The following is a 23,311-nucleotide window of genomic DNA, read 5'->3' on the forward strand; positions in this document are numbered from 1 at the left end:
CCCTGCTTCGAAGCAAGAAATCTTCGCGGCTTCAGCTCCGCCTCCAAGTTACTACCCTAATTTCTGCTGATTGGAACAATTCGAATTTAGGGAGTTAACCATAATTCTCACTGCTCCAATCACATAACTTTAATTTGGGACTTTGGACCTTAAAGTCCTAACGTCGTTTTAGACAGCTGCCTGAAAAATTATACCAGTAGCGTGGGTTGCTGGCCTTCCCACTTTTGACTTATGGGGTTCAAAACTTGTCAAGTGTAACTTTACCAAAGGATCCCGCCGGTCCACTTTCGAACTGAATTTCCAGGAAAACTCTGCGGGGTGCTTCCTGTCTGGTCTTTGTAGCAGTGAAGCAGGCCCTATTCTTGAAACCAAGAATCGGGCTAAGTCACCCTTGAGTGTTCCTTGCTACATCTTGTGTATAATTACTCTAAAAAGAAATATTGATTACAAATAAAGATGGTGGTGTCAGTGGTACGGCTACAGGTGACAACCTCACTGCCATCTGTGAGCCGATTTTATAGAAAGTGTGGGAGCTTCGACGTCTCACAAACCTATGAGCCTACACCGCCGGTTACAGGGATAGCTTTACTTTTTTACCTTACTATTCGCAAATTAATTTGCCGGGACATTCTTGAAGATAAGAACTCTTGACGTGTTCATTACTTCTATCACATATTTCGAACTTATAAGATCATAATTAGGTAGATATTTTTAGATAATTGCTGAATTATGTTGTTTTTTTAGTTGGTTGCACGGAAACTTGGTTAAAACTGATTCCAATTATTGCTAAAATAGTAATACAGAGCAGGAATTACGTAGAATTATCTATGTGATGATGACATTGTAAGACCTGAACATTTCGTAGAAATAGCATATATAAAAAATGTGACAAAATAGAACGCCAACAGTCGATGTGCACGACAAGAAATGGCGCCTTCTGGAATTCTCCTGCAAATTAAATCGTTAACCAGTGCACGTCGGATGATGAGAAATAATATGTTAGCGCCTGACCAACCCTGTCGCCCCCGCATATGCGCCTACACATAAGTAAACAACAAATTCGAAGAGGGTTCTATTTCAGAAGGCAATAGTCGCTCGTTTAGTCAAGAGCATATCAACATTTTATGGAAAACGAAGTTTAATTTCCGTTTCGTAAGAGTTCGTTACTGTTCCCTATCCTGAGTCAGATGAATTCAGTCTTCATCCTCACGTCCTGTTTTTCTGAAACCCATTTTACTGTTGCAAGAACCTCATAATTTTCACAAGCCCCAAAATAATATTGTTCTTCCTCTCGCTGCCGCTATGGTCCGTAGGGCTGATTTCTCAGTTTCACTGATCATTTTTTACAGACGGCAGGACTCCTTGGACGGGTGATCAGCTCGTTCTAAGGCATCTATCTAAACACAGGACAACACAAACACAGATTAAACGCATACACATACCAAACATCCATGCCTTGTGTGGGAGTCGAGCCCACGATCCCGGCTTCCGAGCAAACGAATACAGTACATGCCTTAGACTGTTAGGCTGCCTGACCGGCCCACAAAACAATGTTAAGGGTAATCAAATTAAGGACGATGAGGTGGGTTCGGTATGTAGGACACGAGAGAGAAATGAGGGGTGCATGCAAAATTTTGGTCCGGAAACCTGAATGGACTTATGCACATTTGTAGGTGGGTCGATGATATGAGATCTTATATATATATATATATATGTGTGTGTGTGTGTGTGTACTGGATTGACAGCCTCTGGTCTAGTGGTCAGAGTGCCTGGCTACAGATCCAGAGGTCCCGGGTTCGATTCCCGGGGCTACCAGAGTTTCTGAGAAGTAGTGGGTCTTGAACGGGGTCCACTCAGCCTCATGAGGATAACTGAGGAGCTACATGATTGGGAAAGTAGCGGCTCCGGTCTAGAAAACCGAAATTAACAGCCATGGGGATTCTTCGCGCTGACCACGTGAAACTCTCTATCCGCTAAAGTTAACATTAGCTTCGCCGACAAGCAGAGGTCGCTCGGTTGGTATAGTTCGCTTGCGGACTCAAGCCACTGAGATTTTGTTGTGGACTGGATTCATCTGTCTCAATATAGACTCCAGTGGTCGGCTCATGTGATTGCGGTAATGAACCTTCTGGTTCTATAAACGACATGGAATTTTTAGTAGCCGTTCGGATATTAATTTCTCAAGGACTATATTCCGTGAAGTTAGTTAGATGACTCATAACAATTTAATATTACATTCAACGTTTGTTATAATGACTCTAGCTTGTGACACTTAACAATGCATAACAACAGTGCAAATTAAACCGGCATGTATCTAAGAAACTAACGTTCACATCTCGGCCAGAACATCGGCTGTCCTGACTGAAGTTTTCTTTTCTTCCTTCTGTCCCTCTATCAAAATACGTGGATTCGCTTAGTGGGGGGTTGAGTACAGCTGAATCCATTCGGCACGGCGGCCACTGATTGGCCTATTGTAGCCTGCCCCGGGTGATTATGATGATGGAGAATTTTGGTGGAATGAAGATTGGCAGGGGAAACTGAAGTACTCGGTGAAAACCCGCCCCAGCGCCACTTTGTCCACCACAAATCCCACTTGACCCGGCCCGGGATCGAACCCTGGCCGCCGCGGTGGGAAGCCAGCAACTTACCGCTTGAGCTATGGCGCGGCCTTAAATACCTGGATAGTACCTGTGCATAGGCCTCCACCACCTCCTTTCATTCCTTTCCAATTTATCATTCATCTGTCATTCTATCATTCAAAACTGTATATTCCAGTTACTGACTTCGCTGTGAAGCAACATCCTCAAGCCCCCGATCACGGTGACCACGCGGTCTAAGGCATGAACTGTTTTCCCTCGCTCCAACACTGGGATCGAGGGTTCGAATCCAACTCAAAATATGGGTATCTGTGTCTGGGTTCCGTGTGTAAGTAGCGACCTTATGACAGGTTGGTCCCCCGTCTGAGTCCTACCTTCTGCGTATAGGATTAAGAAACTGAATAGAGGCGGCCAAAGTCCAAAAAACGACTGTTGAGCCATGGATAAACACTCTTTAAGTCCACTGTAAGAAAGTTTTATGCTGTCTGTCAGCGAAATGAATTCCATTATTAACAGGAAGTACGCCATATTTCCATAACTTTTGCTATCGAACCGTATTCCAGATTTCCCCTGCTTTCATACAATTTTCTGTGAAATTCACGAGAATTCCACAATAAAATTTATTTCATAATCAATTTAAAGTATGTCCTTTTTCATATTGTTTGTTAGTAAACTGTAACGCATAATCAAATATAAACTTGCTCAGTTTTCCTACTCTTTATCACTGAACTGTATTCTACAAGTAAACGGAAGCTTTTCATATTTCTATATAGATGCAACAGGTTTCTTAATAATTTTCTCTTTCATATTCATATTGCTGACACACCCAGCTACTGTAATCACATTTAATGGAGCTATAAATATTTAAACTAATTTGTGGTGTCCCGTAGTGATACTATACAATTAAGTAGAACCGAGTCGATTTACATGCAAGTTCTATACGCTCTGATTAATGAGCCAGGAACAGCAGTTCTCTCTATCTCATTTACATTGCGTACATAACGGTACAATGTTCTCAGGCTCTATCACGTTTAGTCACGTTTTTCTACAAAAGTCTTTATAGCTCTACTTGGTATGTCCATGCATAATTCGCGTTCTACCAGTTTAGCTCCTGCTATAGCTGAGGCTGTTAGTTTCCGGCTTCCCACAGCGGCGGCCCGGGTTTCGAGCGCTCAGATCATGTGGGATTTGTGGTGGACAAAGTGACACTGGGGCAGGTTTTCTCCGAGTACTTCGGTTTCCCCTGCCAATCTTCATTCCACCAATTGCTCCACAATCACCCTCACCTATCATGTGGGGCTGGTACAATAGGCCAGAAGTGGCCGCAGTACAAGGGACTTAGTCCCACCCCACTAGCAATAAGAAAAAGGGGATTATACTGAAAATAGTCCCATATTAAACTAAGATGAAAATTATTTTTAAATTAGTCAGGGAGTCAGCTTCAAGACAAATAAAGAGTTATTCAAGGAGGTGAATGTTAAGAGAGTGGAGTTTGATGTCATGACATCGCGTAGTAGTTACCAGTATTTCGGAGGTATATATTGCCTCCATCTTCACGATTTAACGAACACGGCAGCAGGTTTTCCGAAAATACACTGTGTCATAACTCAGAAGGCCGCAGTCTTGACGAGTTAATAACACAAATGCATCGCCTGTATGGTTATGCAGATCCAACAGTTGTGTACTCGTATATATATAGTATAACATGTAACTGAGGCTCTGTGTTATTCGGTATCGAGCAAGTTGGTTCAAGCAGAAACGATTCTGAATTGTAATGACGATGTGCCCTGTTCGAACCTCGACCCGGAAAACAATTATCATGAATTCATCTTGGCTTTTATCAGTCTCCTCTGACCAAATGCAACAATGATCCTTCAAAACAGGCCACGACCACTTCCTTCTATATCAGTCGAATTTGATTAATTATTACACAACAATTATCCTATCTGTCTAGGCTGTATGATCAGAGCTTTTGGAAATAGGACCCTTATCCGATGGGTATAAGGATATCATTTCCTGGGGGTAAAGCGGCTGGAGCGTGATGATGACCACTCACTCTAGTGTAGGGGTCATGATTGATGAAACTATACCTCTAAAACACCATAAAACTTCATATCCTAGTGCCTAATTAATTAAGCGCAGGAATATTTTCACCTTACGTTACTGTAATCGACGCTAAATAAATTTATAAAACGAAATGTTTGCATTTCCAAATTAGCTTTTCAAGAAAGAAATGAACGTGACGTCTGATGAGTATGCAGCCGTAATGAAAGAATTTGGGGATTATGTGTAGACAAGTACAATATATGGGCTCACATTTCCTTGTTCTCTTACAAAAATATGTTTAAAAAATCGTGATTTGAAGGCTGTTTCTCAACTTCGTTACTTGAAATAAATTACAGCGCCATATTTTGAAACTAATCACGTCATCTCTTATAATATGAGCCCACTAGTTCTTCATGGTCTATCACCGTAGCCTAGCGGTCTAAGACTATACTATCTTCGCTCGTTCGGATACCGGGATCATGGGTTCGAATCCCACTCAAGGCATGGATGTTTGGTGTGTGTGCGTTTTTCTGTGTTTATGTTGTCCTGTGTATAGGTAGAGGCCTTGCGACGAGCTGATCACCCGTCCAAGGAGTTCTACCGTCAGAAAAAAAGAAAATGCTCAAGAAACTGATAAATCAGCCCTATGCTCCAAAAATGCAAGCAAGCTCCGAAGTGGGGGTAAGAGGAGAGAAAATTCTTCATGACGAATTTTGTTCGTGTTCTTCTAGGAGAAAGCACAAATCCCTTTGCCCTAAACAATAAATAAGTTTATGTATCTCCTCTGAAACACGAACATACACACGACCTCTCATATCAGGATCTGTAAACTGACATTGAAACTGTATTGTTTTTTCGAACCGCCCAAAGGTGAATGTTGTGTCAGTATATCCGTTAGCCAACACTTGATACACAACTCTCGATAACGTTTAGAAAGCGCAATAAAAATACGTTCCACTGTTGTGTTTATATTGTCCTTGAAATAGACTTTAATGTGGATCGCAATTTGAAATGTAGGTAACTGTATATACTAACTTCGTAGATAGGCCACGAAGAGAAGGCGCTGTTCTGAAGCTTAAGAAAATCACGTAACAATCTTCATAATTTATACTCCTCATCAGATGACACAGCATTTGGATGAGCAAAACAGGGGGAATATAGTATTTAGTGTGAGTAAATTTAATTAATTATTATTTTCAAGACATGAATCCCAACCAGCAGAATTTTGGGCCCACTTGTTGAGAAAAAAACTTGCATATTTGCCAATCATAGGTGTGATAAATACATGCATAGAAATATTTGAAAATTCTGAAGAGATTACTTCTGAAGTCTGGGAGTAAAGTTGAGAATAGTATTCTAATTGGATGTGATAGAAACAGGGTATCAGTTTGTGGGTTGGATTCAACCGGCTCTATGTTGGTGTAATATGAAGACAGTAATGAACTTTCGAGTCTCACAAAATATGAAGAACTCTTTAAACAGGTCGTTTACTGCCGCCTTCTCTAGAGTAATTGTGCTGTACTTAGCTATTTAGTTACTTTATTAACTAGTTAATCTTCTTTAATTCGCTAAGTGGGGGGTGGAGTCCAGCTGGGTCCGCTCGGCACAGCGGCCTGCCCCGGGTGATTATGATGATGGAGAATTTGGTGGAATGAAGTTTGGCAGGGGAAACCGAAGTACTCGGAGGAAAGCCGTCCCAGCGTCACCTTTTCCACCACAAATCTCAATTGACCAGACCCGGGATCGAACCCGAGCCGCCGCGGTGGGAAGCCAGCGACTAACCTCTTGATCTATGGCGAGGCCCAACTAGTTAGTTAGTTGGACAATCATTTAATTAACTACTATTGCGTAAGATTATAATTTTATTTAAAATGATTTATGCTTCTAAGATCGAATTGTATTTTTAAATGTGTTTTCCTATATTATTTATTTATTTCGTTCTCGAACAATTACTTTCAATTTATATAGTGCTGAAAGTAGCGTTAAAAATCTGTCTGATACATACTGATCCTGCGTCATCATAAAGTGGTGACGTACATCGTTACGTCATTATTAAGAAGCTACTAGATTATATTTTGAACTTATGGTACTGTCACGTGTTGGGTATGTCACGCGACAAATAACTTCACGTGGGTCTCGGATTTAGCGACTTTTTATTGGACACTCACACTTACACACCTTACAATTATTATTACTTGCAATATCCCTTGACTTCTGGCCCAATACTCACTACTCAACTACCTGTATCCTTGGCCGTTGCTGGATCTCATCTGTCTCTGGCGGCGGCTATCCCAAGATTGTCTCGTTCTCAATACTCATTACTCAATACTCAATATTCCCATATTCAATATTCAATATTCCAATCAATCTTCCGTTCGAGGCCAGGCCCTTTATATAAGGCGCGCGGACTCAATAGAGGACACCCCTCGCCAAGTTTCGATCTCACGTCTTCGGCAATCCGTTGCTTCGGGAACGTTCCTTATAGATTACACCGGTAACGTGTCTCGCCTCATCCGTTGTTACTTAAGTCTGAGGCTCGAAGAAAACGTCAAAATACATCTTCACAATTAAGAGATCATTGAGTTAGAATAGGAGCCAGTATAGCTCACTCAGTGTAGTTACTATTCCAGTGTAGGACTGGTCGGAAAATCGGGGTTAGGTTACACAGCGTCCAGACCGGCTCTGGGACCCACACAGCCTCCTATCGGATGGGTATCGCTTTACTTCCGCTGTGGGAAAGCGATCAATGTGCGAAGCTTCTCCCATGTTTTCACCTGTGCCAAGGTTAGGACTTTGATCTGCACCTCCACTCCGTCATACGCCTTCATGGCAAAATGCTTGATTAAGACAAGAAGCCGCTTAACTATTTACCTATGCTGATGTGGTAATTCAAGTGTTTTGTCACCGCTCGGAACGGAGCAGCGGAAACAGTAATGCAAGATGCCTACAAATGAAACCTTTTGTTCAATGTATCAAATAAATACACACGTCGGGGTCCATTACTTAGCATTATTGCTTTGTATTCGTTTTGTTCTGGGTTCATATCTCAGCCCCGGGACCAGCTATTATGACAAAGGTTTTTCATGACATTCCTCTTCCCACCTAACAATATGCCGGGTCTAATCTCAAATCATAGTAAGACAGCTTGCTTTAACGCCCTTCACAGTTCATTACTCAAAAATGATCTTGTCTTTCGATGCTGCATATTCTAACCTACTGACAGCATCGTTAAATAAACAATAAATAAGTAAACATGCAGGTAAATAAAGGTACGTAAATAAATTGCTTAACTGGATATGTTTAGAATATTTAAGCTTTCGACTGAAGTGATTATCTTGATAAGTTAAATTGCTTTTTATATATTATCTTGCGCCTGAACAACATAGACCCTCGAAAAGCCTGATATACAGTTAACTAAATATGTGGAACGGAGTCCTTCATGAAAAGTTAATAGCCACTCTGCTAGATAAGGAATTTCGTGACTATTATGGAGCTCGAAAATTCATTACTGGCGACTCGACGATATCCTGAACAAGATACATTTAATCCTCATTGGTAGATCCTATTTCTTTAAAATACATATTAACACTATTACCCCATTTACGCTAAGGTCTTACAAATTGTTTATTCTCTTCAAGAATACTCTCAGCATCAGCACTAGTTACTGTTAAACATCTGTGATCATTCCATTTTTTCTGTTGCGTCTTCATCCAGCGAAATCAAAACAGTGCCACTCACCAAATATGTCTAGAGACTGTCCTGCTGTCTGCTTCTGAAGCTCAGGAAGGCTTTCGAGCACAAACTTACACCTCCGCTAGCAGATGGGGAAGGTTTTATGAAGTGTATAAAAAGAGGCACGCCCTCTTGCAGTAACCTCTGGAGGTCTCCTCCCCTCTACCCAGACGGATATCACCATCACTCCGTTTTAACCTTCACATGATAATCGCAGGAACTCTTGCAACGGATATAAACACAATGGGTTCGCATAAAGAAATTAGTTAATTGTGACCAGTCTCATGATTCTGATTTACATGAAGCGAAGTCTTCACATTGTGTATTTTTAGGGTGCGGTAAGATAAGTATCATTGCGCATAGGTCATCAAATGGCCCATTTCACCAGCCTCGGACGATAAGAGACAAAAATGGAGCATTTGGTGGAATGATAATTGTAAGGGAAACCGAAATACTCGGAGAAAAATTGCCACCAATATCACTTTGTCGAATTCCAGGTGAACTTATCTGGGATCGGAGCCCAGACTATCGGGTGAGCATTCGGTGAAATTTAAAACATAAGGCCTCCGCTTGCTCACAGTACTACCACAATATCATAAGCTCCAGTACTTAGAAAATACATGTTTCTAAAGGTGGCACGCGGTGACGTAGTTGGTTGAGGCACTATGCTACAAGTCTGAAGGTCGCGGATTCGATTCTCGATGAGGTCATTAGATTTTTAACTGACCTAATCCTTCCAGTCGCACTATGGGACCTGAGGTCGACTCAGCCTCTAACAGAAACGAGTACCAAGAATCTTCCCGGGAGTAAAGGGCGACCGGGGCGTAAGGCTGACAACCTCACCGCCATCTGTGAAACGATTGCCTAAAAATGTGGTAGCCTCGACGTCTCACAGCCCTAAGGGCCTCCAAGGCCTGCTACAGGGATATTTTCACTTTATTTTTACATATTTCAAAAAGCTCTTCTAAATAATCTCTGTAGTAATGGACTACGGGATTGACGGCCAGGGTTCGTTTCCCGGCAGGGCAACAGATTTGTCTCTACCCCACAGTGTCCAGTCCGGCTCTGGGGCTCCACCCAACTTCCTATCCAATGAGCACCGGGGCCTTTTTTCTTGGAGTAGGGCAGGTCGGGCGTGAAGCTGAACACTCACTTCCATTTGGTAATGAGGTCGAGAATGGTGGAGCTATGTATCCACTCCACTAGACACCTTCATGACATGATGCTTCATTAATGAAGCGCAGGAATATCTTAAAATTATTATCTTTTATGCAACGAAGCTGTTGGCACGACGAGAGCCAGTCACTTGCAGACCTGAGTACAGTGACTGGTTCACCACACAATCGTGTTTTAATCGTTTATTTCCTTTATCAAACAAACAAACTCTGTCGCCTATAGTCCGCAAACGAACTATACCGTCCATGTGACCGCCGCTTGCCGGCAATATTAGTGCCTACTTTTGCGGATAGAGGGTGTCACGTGGTCAGCGCAACGGATTCCCACGGCCGTTAATTTCAGTGTTCTAGACCGGAGCCGCTACTTTTATATTCAATTATCATCAAGAGGCTGAATGGACCCCGTGTCAGACCGACTACTTCTCAGAAAATCTGGTAGCGCTGGGAAACGAACCCGGGACCCTTGGACCTATAGTCAGGAACTCTGACCACTAGACCACCGAGGTTGTCACTTCCTTTATCCAAACAAAAATTTATTTATTTATAGTCGTACTTCCTTGTTATTTATTTCTAAAGCTTATTTACTGCCATCCTTCTTGTTTCGTATTTCTCAAATAAAAATTCTCCCATTCCCTCTGCCGGTAAAAGATACCTCCATTTTTGTTTCTTACTTTCACTGAGGAGTCCAGCACTATCCTACTTTTTTTTCCTTGACACTACAGCCCCAGTGGGCCTAGGCCTACCTCCATGAACTTCTCCGTTCACTTCGGTTTTTCTAGATCTTACACATTCAATAGGACTCATTGGGAGGGTGATCAGCTCGTCGGAAGGCCTCTACCTGTACACAAACACAGAAAAACGCACACACACAAACTAAACATCCATGCCCTGAGTAGGACTCGAACCCACGATCCCGGTTTCCAAGCGAGCGAAGACAGTGCACGCCTTAGACCGCTCGGCTACCGTGACCGGCTCCATCCTACTTATACAGAAAGCAATTTGCGCTCTAAAAATGTACAGGCCGTTTATAAGCATTGTGTTTATATGTTTCCGTAATTCTATGTACTTGGTGTCTTGGTTTCATTGTTTGTTGCTTCTTAAATAGAATTTTTGTACGTACTCACAGCATCCAGTGCTGTAAACGCCATCTGTTAGATTTCTGCCGTTTAATTTACGATGCTGCAGTATCTCATATTACATTGCATTGAATTTTAGAATGAATGATGAATAATGGATCTCATTTTAGATATTGCGCCGAAATCTTTCTAGAAGGACTTATGTGAAATATAGCTGAGGTGTAACCGACATCCGAACCAAGAACTTTTCGAATAAAAGTCTCATATTTCATCGCTACGCCATCTTGTTGACTGACAGTCAGCCATTAGGTGTGTATCATGGTGACATCAAATGGTATGTGTTAAGCAGCAGGTACACAGTAAGCCAACCGCGTGTAGCACATGCAGAATGTGTCCTGTGTGAAGGGCATTATCAAGGCTGCCTGCATATCGTCGTGCCTATAATCTTGTAGAGGCGTGGTACTGGAAAATGAATTTGGACACAATCTTGATGAATGTAAATATAAATTAACTGCATCTTGTTCGTTATAACTCATAATTATTATTTTTATTGTTTGCATCCTGTTGCAACTAACGAAATATTAAGACCATTAAGACTAACTTCAGCCTCCAACGCAACGCATGTCTTTATTGATTGATTTAAAATCAACACTACATGTTTCGACACTTTTTTTTATTGCTAGTGGGGTGCGACTAACTCCCTTGTACTGCGGCCACTTCTGGCCTATTGTACCAGCCCCAGATGATAGGTGAGGGTAATTGTGGAGCAATTACTGGAATGAAGATTGACAGGGGAAACCGAAGTACTCGGAGAAAACCTGCCCCAGCGCTACTTTGTCCACCACAAATCCCACTTGACCAGACCCGGGATCGAACCCGGGCCGTCGCTTGAGCTATGGCGCGGCCTGCTGCGGGAGTAAGAACGCACTAACACAGCTTTGCTGCCCGCTTGTCACGAGACGAAGCGGTCCAATGCGTAATAAAATAGGGCACCCTACAATTTCTTGGTTGGAAACTCATCCTGACTTATTGTAGCTCTCCTTGGCTGTTGTAATGAAATGTTACGTATTGGCAGAACGCAGTCAACACACATTTCTCAATTCTTAACATATCTTATTTTATGTTGCATACGAGTAGTAAAGACATAAAAAATAAATTTCGTGGTCCTCATTCCAAAGGTACATATATGGTTTCAATTGTCATGAAACTACAAGAAATCCTCAGTTTCTCGTGCTTTTCCTCAGACACACCAGAATTGACCGGAAATAATCACGCGTGATACAGAACCGATTATATTATCGCAAAAATAAAAATGAAAATTTTATAATAACAACAAGGTCACATAAAAAAAGGCAAAGCTATCCCTGTAACAGGCCGTGAAGGTCCATAGGGCTGTGAGACTTCGAAGCTCCCACCTTTTCTAGGCAATCGGCTCGCTGATGGCGCTGATGTCAGCCTTACGCGCCGGCCGTTCTTTACCCCTCGTGAAGATTCCTGGTACTCACTTCTGTTAGTGGCTGAGTAGATCCCAGGGCCATAGCGCGGATGGAAGGATTAGGTAAATAGAAAAGAAATCCACCTCACCGAGAATCGAAACCGCTACTTTTCGGCTTGTAGCATAGTGCATCAACCAACTACGCTACCACGTGCCCCGTTATAGTAAAAATATCTAGTTCAAAGCCGCTAACACCCGAACCAACCACTGGACCCTATATTTTTAGTCAGTTTAGTCCAAACCTTATCATTGCAACGCATTTAAGACCTTTAAGACTGATGTATTCTGTGTGTATGTAATGACAGTTTCTCAGTTGCCTATGGCGTGATAGGATGGTATGGAATGGTGAATTAGAAAGGATTTCAAGGAAGCAACTGCGTTCTATTTTAATATGCTGCTTTATCATGAAATTTGCCTGGAGGGATTGGGGTGTGTAATGGCGCAAGAGTTATGTACAAGTAGATATTTTTTGGGGGGTAAATTTGGAATAATAGTATCTAGACTGTAAGATTAAGAGACAGAAATGATGAAACGTACCAGGAAGCTTGGGTTTGCAAAGAAGTGTAACAGGCTATCGCTTAGTAATCAGAATGCTAGCAGGACAGCGTAATAACGCTGACATTGAGGAAGAAGCTATATGAAGTAGGTCATAAACATTATGGCAGGAGGAAAACGCTGAGTCGGAGAAGGCGGTAGACCCGAAAGAGTCAATCCCTTCTCGACAGACAGCCAATGAGTGGGCCACACAGACCCAAAATCACGTCAGAATGGGCGGGCCAATATAACCCGGAACACAATGAATCAGCAAAAACAGGGTACATAAACCCTAGAGGAATCAATCAAAAAACATTTGACTTTTGACTTTTTAATATTATTAAGTGCCATAGAGTTCAGTCGGAGGCTATCGCCGAGAGAGCGATGGCAATGAGTGGGCGTTGGTTGGTGATGGCGAGCGTCTGTTTCCTTAGCTCAAGTAAGTGATCCAACTTCATATAGCCATGAACAATAAGTGTGATAATTGTAAAGTGTAAACCCCAGAGAAAGATAGTGCTAACTAGATGGACTAGGTTCATTCAGAAATACAGAGGCGTAGAATACCCGACAGTAGGGTGACAGGAGGTAGACTTAATGATGGCTGCAGGTTCATTATCCAGTGTAATACAACCGACGAACGTCGGTAAGTGTGTATAGTAGTAAGTATAGTAACAAAGGGCAATAGAATAGGATAGGCATGTGTGTGAGTTTACTTTAACCTAGCAATTCCTTAAGTGTTACCCTCTTCCCTGACGACTCCAGGACCTCCCAAAGCTTCGGCGAATTGCGAGTTAAGCCAGGACCAGTGACGTAAGCAGTGATAAGTTCATTAGAGTTCTTGACATACAAGAAGGTGGCAGTATAACAGTGGTGTAGCGGCTGCATAACAGTGGAGACAGCGGTGAGATAACCAATCCACCCCTGTCGTAAGGGCGTAAGGGCATGACAGTGGTGGAAGCGGTGGGGATACCTACACGCCCCCCCGCCACCACGCCGTGACAGGGTGAATGATGAAAAACCTCAAGAAAGCTGATCTGCACTTAGGACCCCTCTAACACGAAGTTCGCTAATACAACTTGGAAAAACAACAGCAATAAAAAAACATTCAGCGAAAGGTTAAAGTAAAGCTGTTCCTGTGCTAATTAAGCACCACGCCATGAAGACGTATGGAGTAATGGAGGCATAGCTCCACCGTTTTAGACCTAGACACTAGATGGAAGTGAACAGCTTCACGTCCCGGCCACTTTGTCCCCGAAGAAAGGGTTCTGGATAGCCATTGGACAGGAGCGATAAAGTTTCTAACTTGCATTCTTCAAATGCCCCTTCGAATATCGGATGGAACACCGACCACCCCTGATGTAGATTTCAGTGGTTTCCCTTAGTCGACCCGGAAAAATGCCGGAATACTATCCCAGATTGTGGCACGACCTCTTCTTTCCGGAATCCTCGTCATTGAATTCGTCTTTGGCTAATAGTCCTACCATTCAAATTTATAACCTAAGCTACTGACAGTAGAACAGAACTAAAGATTAAAAAGGTAAAGTTGTCCCTGTAACAGGCCGTGGAGACCCACAGGGGTTCGAGACGTCCAGGCTCCCACGTTTTCTAGACAATCGGCTCACAGATGGCGGTGAAATTGTCAGCCTTACGCCCCGGCCGTCCTTTAACCCCAGGAAGATTCCTGGTACTCATTTCTGTTAGAGGCGGAGTCGACCTCAGGGCCATAGGAAGGATTAGGTGAATTGAAAAATTCAGTGACCTCATCGAGATTCGAACTCGCGACCTTCCGGCTTGCAGAATAGTGCTTCAACCAACTACCCTACCGCGTGCCCCATATAATATAATTAACCATAAATAAATGAATAAGCAATGTATGTGGTTTGTATGCATTCTTTAATTGTTACGTGTTACGTCGTGGTGGGGTGGGGCGTGAAGGTATCCCCACCGCTTCCACCACTGTTATACTCTTAATCCTTACGACACGGGTGGATTGGTAATCCCACCGCCGTCTCCACTGTTCTGCCACCAGTTATTCCGTTGTGACAGGGGGCGTGGAGGTCTCCCCACTGTCACCCTTTGTACTGCAGTCACAGGGGGTGGACTAAGGAAACGACTGAATTACTTCCTCATCGTTGTTTCATTGGCTAGGGGCTCACTGTTCACCGGGCTTGTCTGGAGGGCGCGGNCCGCAGCAAACACAGTCTGCTTCGTATCTGACTCATGCCACGCTTAAGCAAACGGACAGTCAAATGTTTCTGCCATACTTTCCTCTGGGGTCAGAGTCCAAAGCCTATATTCTTATTTATTTATAGTTTATTTAACAACGACATTAATATTTCAGACTATATAGCGTCTAGTTTTCTTCTTCTTCTTCTATGGCGCAACAACCCGATGTCGGGCCTTGGCCTCCCTTATCAAGCCCCTCCATTCCTCTCTATCCTGCGCTGCTCTCTTCCAGTTCCTTACACCCATTAACTTCCTTGCATCCTCTTCCACCGCATCAATCCATCTAGTTCTTGGTTTCCCAGCGCGTCTCCTACCGCCTGTTGTACTGTATAATATTTTCCTTGGGATACGCTCCTTATCCATTCTCTGCACATGCCCAGCCCATTGCAATCTTTTAGCTTTATCGCCACTGAGATCTCTGGCTCCTTATATAATTTGTATAACTCTTTATTATATCTTATTCTCCATATCCCATTCTCTTTTATTGGTCCATAAATTCGTCTTAGGATTTTCCTCTCGAAAAGAATTGATGACTGATTCCTCTTTCTTGTTAAGCGTCCAACCCTCACATCCATAATAAAGCACCGGTCTTATCATTGTTTTATATTTTTTTGTTTTAATCGCTCGGTGTATATCCTTTGATCTAAAAACTGATAGTAACGAGAAATATGCATTATCCGCTAGTTTTATTCTTCTTGTTATTTCATGATTTTCCTCTCCATCTTTGTGGAATTCGATCCTAAATATATAAAGTCTTCAACTATTTCTATCCCGTCCCCTTCCATGTTAATTTCTCCAGTTTGCCTTGGATTCCTTCTGGACTGTATCACCATTTTAGTTTTATTTACATTCACCTCTAAGCCAGTTGTTTTTGCTGTGGTTTTTATTTCTTTATATGTCTCCTTCATTGCTCCTAGGGATCTCGATACTATAATAATATCATCCGCATGCGCCCTTATTTGCGTTTGTTTATACGCTGTTGTGACCTTGTGTCTACGTTACATTTCCTCACTATATATTGCAATACCAACTTAAATAGTGATGGTGCCAAACTGTCTCCCTGTTTTAATCCTTGATTTGTCTTAAAGCATTCTGTTAACTGGTTCTGGATTTTAACTTGATTGATTGTTTCTGTCATGGTTAAGTTAATCATTCTACTTAGTTTTGTTGGAATACCAAAGTGGACATAATCATCCTTGATTTATTCCTTATTATTGTATCATATGCTTGTTTAAAATCTATGAAGCATAGGTAAATATCTATATTAAATTCCCAGTATATCTCCGTTATTTGTCTCAGGGTGAATAAATTGTCTATTGTTGACCTATTGGGTCGAAATCCTGATTGATATTCCCCTATTATTTTTTCTATATATGGATCCAGTATCTTTTTTAGGATCCTTGTTAAACTTTTATATGCTGTCGGTAGTAATGATATACCTCTATAGTTACTACATGTTAATTTATCCCCTTTTCTAAATATGGGACATATAATGCTCTTTCCCCAATCTTCTGGTTTCTTTTCTTCTTCCCACACTTTATTTATAATTCTGTTGAGTGCTATTACTCCTTCTTGTCCTCCTGCCTTCAATAATTCTGCTGGTTTGTTATCTCCTCCTGGTGCTTTATTTAGTTTTTGTTCCTTTACTGCTTCTTCCACTTCTTCCTTTGTTGGGAGCTCTATTATCTCTTCCTCTTCCCTTTCCTCATTGTCCTCGTTATCTTGCAGCGTCTAGTTTTAGCTTGATTAATAATTAACAAATTAAAATGATGAGGAGGGAAACGGTCGTGGCCTAATATGAATGACTGCCTCTGTATTTTGCCTGTAAGGACCAAGGACAACCACGAAATATCTCAGATAGTTAGTACTCCAGACGAGATTAGAACCGCCCAAGTACCATATAGAAATTCATTCCTGATATAGACGACACACCTAATTTTCCTTATTGAAATCATTGATGTTACTACTACTACTACTACTACTACTACTACTACAGTAGTACTTCATAATCTGGAGTTTCAGGCTTGAAATACTGACCCGGCGACTACTCTTGTGAACATAATTATGAACTTTGGGAATCTATAAAAGGCAAAATATTTCTTGTTCACCTGAGCGACTATTAGCTTGTTATCCGATTGATGAATGAAATGCTGGCTGGTTTAACCTTTCTGCCCAATAAAGTTCTGCTGGTTCTCGCCAGCACAGTTAATCTTGGTTCCGAGTGCCACGGGACTCATTCTCTGACGGTTCTGGGAGCCTCCAGACCTCCAGACAATTTAACCCTTCAAAGACCCAATTTATGCTAAATAATATAAAAATTCAGTTCGAACCTCACAGGAAACACATGACGTCTGCACTACCAAGACAAACCGGTTAATTCTGTTTAGAGGAATATTCGCAGTATATTTCTGTATGTATACATCCTGCAGGTCTGTTAGTTATCGGAATTTTAATTCGAATCTAAACGATCTAAAAAGCTTAATTTTATCTATGAAAATTTCGAAATAGCATATAGTAATTCTAATAATTATAAGTAATTAAGATTTATAATTCCATCATTATAAGAAAGCAAATTTCCAATTACCTATTTTATTTTATACACTAAATGGGTTTATTTTGTCATAGTGGTGCTTCATGGCATGACAAATCGAAGAAGCATCACGACATAGCTAGTTGTAGAAGGGTGGGGTCGAGGGGGTTGTCCTCACCAACTTTCGCGTGCTTTACTTGTACGAACTCTGTGACGCTAGTTGGATTTGGAAGGGGAGGAAGATATCAGTGTCGGATTGTCCATTGCAAGACATCTGTGGCATTGCTCCACGCAGTGAAGTAGAGCTGGCCACATGAAGCAGAGTTTTTCTTGATACTAGTACAGCTACTGTAGTAATTCCCCGTCTTCAGGGAACCCGAAACTTCATTGCCGTGTTCAAAGTAACTACCATTGGTCCCTGCCCTGTGTCAAATGAATAAAGCCACAAACTCGCCCCCAGTTTCTTTGAAATATATTTTTAATATTATCCTCTCATGTGCCTAGATCAGCAAATTACATTCTTACTTTCACGCTTTCTGACACAAATATTGTATAAATTTATTACCTGTCGTATAAGAACAACATGTTCACCCATCTCATTTTCCTTGATTTGGGCAGAATTTACTTCTATGTAAGAAGATGTAGCACTCAGAGAACAAACAACGGGAAGGAAAGAAACACCGAGCCAGATAAAAACACGTTGCAAGACAGTCTCGGAAGGAAAGGACCGGTGACGCACTGTTAGGCTATTCTCGAAGAACAGCCTTAAGGTGGGAAGTGCACAAATCATGAAGCTCCTAATTATGTAATTGCCTCCAAACTCCTGTTTCTTCCTATGTTAGGGTAAATTATTCTTCTCAGCGTCATATTCTCAGACACCATCAATTTTTGTTCTTACCATTACGTGACAAAATTTCACTCCTATGCAGAGTAACAGAACTATATTTTTGTATATTTTTATGTTTAAGTTTTTAGATAGCAGACGGGAAGCTAAAAGGTTTGTTCAGTGTGCAAGGCACACATAATAAATTCCATAAAATAAGATTAAAAATAGGCTCTGTGCACTCAAAAAATGATTTATATTAGGTATCCCAATCTATTCGCATCTAAACATTTCTGTGTGCCTAAGTTAGGCACGCCATGGCAACTGCAAAATAATGTAGCATCATATAATTACGAATAATAACATGATAGTGATGCGGGAAAGAAATAGTAATTACATATTTTGGTCAGTTTTCACGTGAAGGGACTGAGGCAAAATGCAAGAAAATGCGGGGCAACCGCCCTGCTACTGCATATTTACTTTATTCAATACCAATTACGAGGACTGTTCATTTAAAAACTGTTACTTTAATGTCACCCGTAATATCAGTCGAAAAGTTTGAAATTTTAAGCTATTATTTAGATCTATAGAATTTTATACAATATTGTTGTATACTAGTAATTTCTCTTGGGTCAAAATATTTCTTTCGATATGGCCTTCTTCTTTTCAAAACGTTCGTTTTCAGTCAGAGTTGAGACCAAGTTTCACTCTGAAAGCGTAATGCAGCGCACTTGAGTATAAATTACAGGTTAAAATCTGGCACAATTGAGTGCCAATAGAAATATTCTTCAGGATATCAAATTCATAATTTTAGGTCTGCCCCGAAAAATCCGGAAGGCTTCAATACATTAATTTAGATGTGAATAATATGCAAAATATTTCTTTCACAATCCGACACTGGATATCAGTTATGTAATCGACATGAACGACATCTTTAGGGAATATTGAAAGTAGTTGCTTTTTAATGCTGTTTCCCTCCAAATCCCAGACAGAGCGTCGTTGCCGGTCGTTGCAGTTCGTAGAGAACAGACGTGTGCGTGGCTCTCACCGTCTCGAGTGCAGTGGGGCTAGGGCGGGCTATGGCGCTTGTTCGAACGGGGTAGTGCAGTGGCCAGTGTTGTAAGTTACATTCTTCAGATCTTACGTTGCATTTGCTAGTTAATTTGCAAGTACTGTGATTTCATACTCAATATTAATTTAATTACGAAAGAATTCCGCAATCTCAAATAATGAACAAAAAGTGAATTTAATGCTTGATGTATTTATAAATTATTACGACTAATTCTTGTTCTTAAGAGTGGATTTCAAAAATTTTCAGTACATGCATCTTAAATTGCTTAAACAGTTTTCTGGGTCTAAATTGGTGTTTGTAGAAGTATAAATTAAGACGAAGTGTTTGTCTTAATATTAGAAGCAATTTTAATGTACCATTGATATTTTATAAAACGGAACCGAAGTGTTTAATTTTGTAACAAATAATGTCGAGTGGTATTACGTGAAAAATATTTATCACTACCTCATTTTAAGAGTGTAAATGCAATACAAGGTAAAATATTTATCGGAATAAGTGCAGGACAAGCAATAATATTAGAGTACTAGAATTCCAGCTATAATGACCATTAGATTAAGCACAACGCCAGCTTACAGGTTTATGGGCTGATAGAATTAGTGCAACGCCAGCTTAGAGCTTTATTGGCTGATAGAATTAGTGCAACGTCAGCTTACAGCTTTATGGGCTGATAGAATTAGTGCAACGACAGCTTACAGCTTTATGGGCTGATAGAATTAGTGCAGCTACAGCATTATGTGCTGTTGGAATTAGTGCAACTCCAGGCGTAAGAACCAATAGAATAAGCACAGGACCATCTCTAATAGATTTTAGACTAAGTGCACGTCCAAACGCAACAGCCCTCGCTCCTTTTAAGCCTCGTATCTTTTCCCTTGGTCTCTCCAGAGCAGAGCTAGGCGCTCTTTTCCACGCTACGTGTATTGGAGTTCATTCTTGTAATTCTGACAGAGCAACATGTCTCAAGCGGCATTGCCTCAGACCTGTACTTGGTTCCAGTCTTCAAAGTCTCGTATTGCCCTTTTCTTCGAATAACGTGGTTAATCCCCTAAGATATGACAGTCATTTCTTTTCATGTTTTCGCCCCTTCGTTGTTAACTAATTTAGTTCAAGTTATTGAGAGTATCATCGAATTACAAATAAGTTTTCATTTTAGAGAATTTTTTAAGTGTTTTGATTTGTTTTGAAACTTTATTTTGTCAAATATTAATTTGTTTTGATGTGCTCTTCAGTTTTCTGCAATGGCAATGTACGAGTACATTCCGATGCTTCGAAATGTTTGTTGAGGGTGAAACCAGGCGTCAGAGAATCACGAATCTCATTTTAGCTGATAGTAATCTCATCTCATCTCTTCCTGGTTTACTCTTTTGTAGCCTATTTTGCTGCAAGTTGAAATTCTGTTGCATCCTCTGAATATTTTGTGTACTTTTTCGTGGTTTTGTCGTGTCTGGTCTTCAACATTCTTTTATTTTTTTCTTTACAAAATGATTTCTTCTCAAGTCCTAAGTTGTTAACATATCTTACTTAATAGTAAACAACGTAATTATTCTAATTTTGACTACAAATAGTTTTAAAAATGTATTTTTTTTTTTCATTCATACGTATTGACAATAGACAAAAATGTTGGCTGAAGTATAAATACTTTTTAATAGGCAAGGGAGGTGCCCAGTTCGAATCTCATCCAAGTCGTCGGTTGTCCAGGTATTTCTTCGTAGTTTTCTTCAGCTTCTATAGGCTTCAGTCTACATTCTTTCCAATTTATTATTCGCTGTCAAAATATAGACCATATATAGTTTAGAGTTACTGAAAACTTCGTTATATAAAACAGAAAATGGATAGATAATTACGGTTTTGGTTTGGTGGCCATTAATGATCTAATTCCTTTCTAGTTGCGGATAAACCGGCAGCCATCTTCGACCATAATTGTTCATAGTAGTCTGGCTTCTATTATTGTTAAATTACGGACTTTCGTGAGCATCTGTTGAGTCATTCAGATGGTCATGCCTAGAGAAGTACCCCATATAATATCGTACCGATAAACTACACATAAAGAACATCTAAATATATAAGATTTGTGTTTTGAAATTACGTAAATCAATCCCATATTCAAGAATCTATCATTCTGTAAAACATCAATTTAATTGCGATATTAACACGATTTGGAATAAAATAGTTGTCACGAATATACACACAAAGGAGGAAAACGGTACTATATTGTGTGCTCTAAATATTGGCCTTGCAATTTCAAATCTAAATTCTGTCGCCTAGTTCAAAAGTGGGCATTTCCAACATTATACTGAAATTAATTTACGGAGTATTGATTTGTTACTGGTGTGATGCAACGTTTCTTCAGATAACAAGATGCTCTGAGGGGATTTCTGTATAAGAATAAGCGACATTAATTGAATTACATTAAACAAAACCATGACATAAAAAAATGTTGGCAACTCGTGCAAATGAATGGTAAAAATAACTTTCTATGCATACTAACAAACTAAAACCTAACAAGTCTTCTCTTTTCTGGTTGTGGGCTCCTCTCTTTCTTTTGCATGGCCGGCAAATACTAACTTAAAATGATTTGTACCTTCATATGTGCTCATTGCCGTTCGATATCAATTATTCAAACTTTAATTCTCCCGATTTCACTATTGAGATCGAAGCATTTCAGGCTCAATTAATCCAGTTTATTGCACAGTGCTTTCCGGTGATGTGTGTGATAGCTGGAGAAGCTTCCTTCCCCTCAGTGTTTCTCAGTCTGTGGTTCGGCAGTTCGTACGAGTCTCTGTGGGATGGGCAAAATATATCTCCATTTTTACGTTTTTAAATATTACACTTAAATTGTGANACATGTTTAGTCAGGATTAATAATCCAGGTGAAATTTCACCAACATGTTGACTTTTTCTTCACATGTGGCGTTTTTAGTTAAAACTGTTATACATTTTGGTTTTCTTCAGGAGTTTCCAAAATAACACTTCGTTATAATTTTACGGGGCACAGCTTCCCCACATTATTCTCTCAGCTGTCCTTGTCGCTTCAGTAACAGTGTTCAAAAAACTTCTTCGAAATGTTAAAAGGAAATAGTTTTTCTACATGTCATCACCACTTCTGAAATCCTCGTGGGTTTTCTTAATAAGATTGACAAACAAATAACTTGAAAATATTGTAATTATATTCATGGAAGGCATCCTTCGTCATTACTTTTCTTGTGGTTTTATTTAATGTTGCAAAACAAATTTCTTCTAAATATTGAAGGACGCTTCCCTATAATGTATTTGAGATTATCGGCTTTTTTTAATTTTCTTGTTAATTCTCCAAAGTAAACCGCAGTAAAACTGCTAAAAGAAATTGCTTTGGTTTATCATGGATATTACTGCGGTTCATATCAATTCAGTTTGACGATGTGTTGGATTTACTTCAGTAGCGGCCAATACCACTACTGCTGCTCCCTCTAATCTCGTCTACTTCAAATCATCACTCAGTGCCTTCTTTGTGCTTAAAAAACCTCGTCTTCTTTCAGCAATCAGGGGTTTTAAGCAGTTTGTTTGTCCCCCTCGTGAGGAAACTTCCTCTACCTCGCATGTAAGCATACCTGAAACACAATGACTTACATTCCCATGTCTTTCCAACCTGAATATACAAGTGTTGTATGTGTACCCCTTTCTTGTTTGTTATATTAGTTACATGATGCAATACTGAGACAAGGAAGTTCTTTAATGTACTAGTTGTTAAAACGTCCTATGGATTATTCAAAACACAATTAAAGAAATGAAAATAAAAATTTTAGCAGAAATGAGTGTACCATGTACATTTAACAGCTATTTGCTAATAAAATTATGGACATATTAAATAGAATTAATGACGGCAGGTATTTGCTTGATGGTATCTGCAAGTACATCATTTCTCGGTCTGAATAAAGTAATTAACTTTCCATAAGATATTTAAATACATGTCAAAATTTTGTTAGTTACTCATATGTCAGCTCATATCAGTCACTATAAAATGACCTATTT

At 40.4% G+C, this 23,311-nt stretch overlaps 1 protein-coding gene across 1 annotated transcript in view; it reads right to left on the reverse strand.

The window, feature by feature from the left end:
• The window catches only part of LOC111871428 (dopamine N-acetyltransferase), a 25,241-nt gene extending 16,804 nt beyond the window's left edge, over positions 1-8,437 (reverse strand). Inside the window, exon 1 of the mRNA XM_033754257.1 lies at positions 8,382-8,437. The gene's annotated coding sequence lies outside the window, so the exon portion shown is untranslated. The remainder of the gene's footprint in view (positions 1-8,381) is intronic.
• Between the last annotated feature and the right edge of the window lie 14,874 nt (positions 8,438-23,311).

The sequence above is a fragment of the Cryptotermes secundus genome, unplaced genomic scaffold (genome assembly GCF_002891405.2).
Source record: "Cryptotermes secundus unplaced genomic scaffold, Csec_1.0 scaffold323, whole genome shotgun sequence".
In the NCBI taxonomy this organism is placed as follows: Eukaryota; Metazoa; Arthropoda; class Insecta; order Blattodea; family Kalotermitidae; genus Cryptotermes; species Cryptotermes secundus.